Genomic DNA, 6,000 nt, shown 5'->3' with positions numbered 1-6,000 from the left:
GACGTACTTATTCGGCACACCCCTTTACCTATACTTAAAAATATGATATTTAGCAAATCTATGTTCACTATTTGTGTGAATTTTTTTTATTCATGATCCACAGTAAAAATTGCCATCAATAGGTTTCCACATTTAATAACATACATGATACACCAACCACAATTCGCATTACAAGATAAACCATTGATCAATGTTCATTTTTTAATGTATTAAAAATAAACATTCAAAACGATGAACAATTAATACACTATAAAAGTTGTGAAGTCAGGATGGCCGAGTGGTTTAAGGTGCTGGACTCAAGTTTTTTGTCCTCGTGAGAGGGCGTGGGTTCAAATCCCACTTCTGACATAATAACATAAAACTAGAAAAAGTAAGCAAAGATTTAGCTTCATAATAATATATGTTCAAGTAATTTATATGTAAAAATGTTCTACTTACACTTTAAGAAAGTTTAATATGAAATCTTTTGTACCTAAAAATAGTTTGAAAGTTTATTTGACTGTTCTTCTATGACTGTTTTTGTGTCAGGAGGTTTTAAATGTAGTCTATTGAATAAAATTTGTAATTAATTTTTTTAAAAAAATACAATACGAATATGGTATTTAAAAGGACAAATTAGGCAGCTACAGTTGGAACAAGTGGGACGAAAGAAGACGGAGCAATGAGTTAATGCCATCTTAAGTACTCCGAGTATAGTGGTTTTACCACGTTTAGTTAAAAACTTTGGAATTGACTATTTGTGGTCCTTCGAATTTCAAATTTAACCAATCGTGGTCCAAGTTAACCACCCCTAGTGCTTCAAATTTCACAATTTAACCACCCGTGATCCTCTGTCGTTATTGCTCACGGAGCAATGGATTACTCCGTATGAATTTAGGCATTACCGAGTGCGGGTGGATCCATCAAAGCCCCACGAGTCTTGCATGTGACGTCAACGTGGCCCCATATACATAGGCCATGCTTATTAGGTGAACTATGATCTAAAGGACATTATTTTTATACATGAAGTACATTATTTTTATACATAAAGTACATTATGTTTTTTGAACATTCATTATTTTTATGCATAAGGTTCACTATTTGTAAGGATATGGTTTATTATTTGAGGATGCACATACTGATTGAAGTTCTAGGTTCATTTTTGTGGTACATGATGTTCTTTGTTTCTTGAATATTATATTTCAATATAGAGTATAGCTGGACGTACTTATTAGGCACACCCCTTTACCATTACTTAAAAATATGATATTTAGCAAATCTATGTTCACTATTTGTATACATAAAATTCATTACTTCTTTACATGAAGTTCACTATTTGTGTGAATTTTTTTTATTCATGATCCACAGTAAAAATTGCGATCAATAGGTTTCCACATTTAACAACATACATGATACACCAACCACAATTCGCATTACAAGATAAACCATTGATCAATGTTCATTTTTAATATATTAAAAATAAACATTCAAAATGATGAATATTTAATACACTATAAAAGTTGTGAAGTCAAGATGGCTGAGTGGTCTAAGGTGCCAAACTCAAGTTCTTGTTTTTGGGAGAGGGCGTGAGTTCAAATCCCACTTTTGACATAATAACATAAAACTACAAAAAGTAAGCAAAGATTTAGCTTCATAATAACATATGGTCATGGAATCGCAAGTAATTTATATGTAAAAATGTTCTACTTACACTTTAAGAAAGTTTAATATGAAAAATTTTGTAATTAAAAATAGTTTGAAAGTTTACTATCTCAAGTAATTTATATGTAAAAATGTTCTACTTACACTTTAAGAAAGTTTAATATGAAATCTTTTGTAATTAAAAATAGTTTGAAAGTTTATTTGACTGTTCTTCTATGACTTTTTTTTTATGTCAGGAGGTTTTAAATGTTGTCTATTGAATAAAATTTGTAATTAATTATTTTTTAAAAATACAATACGAATATGGTATTTAAAAGGACAAATTAGGCAGCTACAGTTGGAACAAGTGGGACGAAAGAAGACGGAGCAATGAGTTAATACCATTTTAAGTACTCCGAGTATAGTGGTTTTACCACGTTTAGTCCAAAACATTGGAATTGACTATTTGTGGTCCTTCGAATTTCAAATTTAACCATTCGTGGTCCAAGTTAACCACCCCTAGTCCTTAAAATTTCACAATTTAACCACCCGTGATCCTCTGTCGCAATTTCTCACGGAGCAATGGATTACTCCATATGTATTTAGGCGTTACCTAGTGCGGGTGGATCCATCAAAGCCCCACCGTGTCTTGCATGTGACGTCAACGTGGCCCCATATACATATGCCATGCTTATTAGGTGAACTACGATCTAAAGGACATTATTTTTATACATGAAGTACATTATTTTTATGCATAAAGTACATTATGTTTACTGAACATTCATTATTTTTATGCATAAGGTTCACTATTTGTATGGATATGGTTTATTATTTGAGGATGTACATATTGATTGAAGTTCTAGGTTCATTTTTGTGGTACATGATGTTCTTTGTTTCTTGAATATTATATTTCAATGTAGAGTATAGCTGGACGTACTTATTCGGCACACCCCTTTACCTTTACTTAAAAATATGATATTTAGCAAATCTATATTCACCATTTGTATACATAATATTCATTACTTCTTTACATGAAGTTCACTATTTTTGTGAATTTTTTTTATGCATGATCCACAGTAAAAATTGCCATCAATAGGTTTCCACATTTAACAACATACATGATACACCAACCACAATTCGCATATAAGATAAACCATTGATCAATGTTCATTTTTTAATGTATTAAATATAAACATTCAAAATGATGATCAATTAATACACAACAAAAGTTGTGAAGTCAGGATGGCTGAGTAGTCTAAGGCGCCAGACTCAAGTTTTGGTCCTCGTGAGAGGGCGTGGGTTAAAATCCCACTTCTGACATAATAACATAAAACTACAAAAAGTAAGCAAAGATTTAGCTTCATAATAATATATATGGTCATGGAATCGCAAGTAATTTATATGTAAAAATGTTCTACTTACACTTTAAGAAAGTTTAATATGAATGTTTAATATGAAAAATTTTGTAATTAAAAATAGTTTGAAAGTTTATTTGACTGTTCTTCTATCGCAAGTAATTTATATGTAAAAATGTTCTACTTACACTTTAAGAAAGTTTAATATGAAATCTTTTGTAATTAAAAATAGTTTGAAAGTATATTTGACTGTTCTTCTATGACTTTTTTGTTATGTCAGGAGGTTTTAAACGTTGCCTATTCAATAAAATTTGTAATTATTATTATTTTTTTAATTCCAGTAGGAATATGGTATTTAAAAGGCCAAATTAGGCCGCTACAGTTGGAACAAGTGGGACGAAAGAAGACGGAGCAATGAGTTAATACCATTTTAAGTACTCCGTGTATAGTGGTTTTACCACGTTTAGTCCAAAACATTGGAATTGACTATTTGTGGTCCTTCGAATTTCAAATTTAACCATTCGGGGTCCAAGTTAACCACCCCTAGTCCTTAAAATTTCACAATTTAACCACCCGTGATCCTCTGTCGCAATTTCTCACGGAGCAATGGATTACTCCATATGAATTTTGGCGTTACCTAGTACGGGTGGATCCATCAAAGCCCCACCGTGTCTTGCATGTGACGTCAACGTGGCCCCATATACATATGCCATGCTTATTAGGTGAACTACGATCTAAAGGACATTATTTTTATAAATGAAGTACATTATTTTTATGCATAAAGTACATTATGTTTATTGAACATTAATTATTTTTATGCATAAGGTTCACTATTTGTATGGATATGGGTTGTTATTTGAGGATGTACATATTGATTGAAGTTCTAGGTTCATTTTTGTGGGACATGATGTTCTTTGTTTCTTGAATATTTTATTTCATTGTAGAGTATAGCTGGACGTACTTATTCGGCACACCCCTTTACCTTTACTTAAAAATATGATATTTAGCAAATCTATGTTCACCATTTGAATACATAATATTCATTTCTTCTTTACCTGAAGTTCATTATTTGTGTGAATTTTTTTTATGCATGATCCACAGTAAAAATTGCCATCAATAGGTTTCCACATTTAACAACATACATGATACACCAACCACAATTTGCATTACAAGATAAACCATTGTTCAATGTTCATTTTTTAATGTATTAAAATTAAACATTCAAAACGATGAACATTTAATACACTATAAAAGTTGTGAAGTCAGGATGGTGAGTGGTCTAAGGCGCCAGACTCAACTTCTGGTCCTCGTGAGAGGGCGTGGGTTCAAATCCCACTTCTAACATAATAACATAAAACTACAAAAAGTAAGAAAAGATTTAGTTTCATAATAATATATGGTCATGGAATTGCAAGTAATTTATATGTAAAAATGTTCAACTTACACTTTAAGAAAGTTTAATATGAAAAATTTTGTAACTAAAAATAGTTTGAGAGTTTATTTGACTGTTCTTCTATCGCGAGTAATTTATATGTAAAAATGTTCTACTTACACTTTAAGAAAGTTTAATATGAAATCTTTTGTAATTAAAAATAGTTTGAAAGTTTATTTGACTGTTCTTCTATGACTTTTTTTTTTTTATGTCAGGAGGTTTTGAATGTTGTCTATTCAATAAAATTTGTAATTAATTTTTTTAAAAAATCCAATAGGAATATGGTATTTAAAAGGGCAAATTAGGCCGCTACAGTTGGAACAAGTGGGACGAAAGAGGACGGAGCAATGAGTTAATACCATTTTAAGTACTCCGAGTATAGTGGTTTTACAACGTTTAGTCCAAAACATTGGAATTGACTATTTGTGGTCCTTCGTTTCAAATTTAACCACTCGTTGTCCAAGTTAACCACCCCTAGTCCTTAAAATTTCACAATTTAACCACCCGTGATCCTCTGTCGCAATTTCTCACGGAGCAATGGATTACTCCATATGAATTATGGCGTTACCTAGTGCGGGTGGATCCATCAAAGCCCCACGAGTCTTGCATGTGACGTCAACGTGGCCCCATATACATATGCCATGCTTATTAGGTGAACTACGATCTAAAGGACATTATTTTTATACATGAAGTACATTATTTTTATGCATAAAGTACATTATGTTTATTGAACATCCATTATTTTTATGCATAAGGTTCACTATTTGTATGGATATGGTTATTTGAGGATGTACATACTGATTGAAGTTCTAGGTTCATTTTTGTGGTACATGATGTTCTTTTTTTCTTGAATATTTTATTTCATTATAGAGTTCAGCTGGACGTACTTATTCGGCACACCCCTTTACCTTTACTTAAAAATATGATATTTAGCAAATCAGTGTTCACCATTTGTATACATAATATTCATTACTTCTTTACATGAAGTTCACTATTTGTGTGAATTTTTTTTATGCATGATCCACAGTTAAAATTGCCATCAATAGGTTTCCACATTTAACAACATACATGATACACCAACCACAATTCCCATATAAGATAAACCATTGATCAATGTTCATTTTTTAATGTATTAAAAATAAACATTCAAAACGATGAACAATTAATACACTATAAAAGTTGTGAAGTCAGGATGGCCAAGTGGTCTAAGGCGCTAGACTCAAGTTCTGGTCCTCGTGAGAGGGCGTGGGTTCAAATCCCACTTCTGACATAATAACATAAAACTTTCCAAAAAGTAAGCAAAGATTTAGCTTCATAATAGTATAGGGTTATGGAGTCGCAAGTAATTTATATGTAAAAATGTTCTACTTACACTTTAAGAAAGTTTAATATGAAATCTTTTGTAATTAAAAGTAGTTTGAAAGTTTATTTGACTGTTCTGCTATCGCAAGTAATTTTTATGTAAAAATGTTCTACTTACACTTTAAGAAAGTTTAATATGAAATCTTTTGTAATTAAAAGTAGTTTGAAAGTTTATTTGACTGTTCTTCTATGACTTTTTTGTTATGTCAAGAGGTTTTAAACGTTGTCTAT

General features: G+C 31.1%; 2 non-coding genes across 2 annotated transcripts; both read left to right on the top strand.

Annotated features, from left to right (window-relative positions):
* The first annotated feature begins 263 nt into the window (after positions 1 to 263).
* On the top strand, positions 264 to 348 carry TRNAL-CAA. Its single transcript is given in 2 exon segments — positions 264 to 301; positions 313 to 348. It is a non-coding gene; the product is annotated as a tRNA-Leu (tRNA).
* Positions 349 to 5,593: 5,245 nt separating this feature from the next.
* Positions 5,594 to 5,677, top strand: TRNAL-CAA. The gene has a single exon. It is a non-coding gene; the product is annotated as a tRNA-Leu (tRNA).
* Positions 5,678 to 6,000: the final 323 nt, after the last annotated feature.

The sequence above is a fragment of the Ipomoea nil genome, unplaced genomic scaffold, assembly GCF_001879475.1.
Source record: "Ipomoea nil cultivar Tokyo-kokei standard unplaced genomic scaffold, Asagao_1.1 scaffold2821, whole genome shotgun sequence".
In the NCBI taxonomy this organism is placed as follows: domain Eukaryota; kingdom Viridiplantae; phylum Streptophyta; class Magnoliopsida; order Solanales; family Convolvulaceae; genus Ipomoea; species Ipomoea nil.
This window is presented reverse-complemented; position numbering and strand designations above follow the sequence as displayed.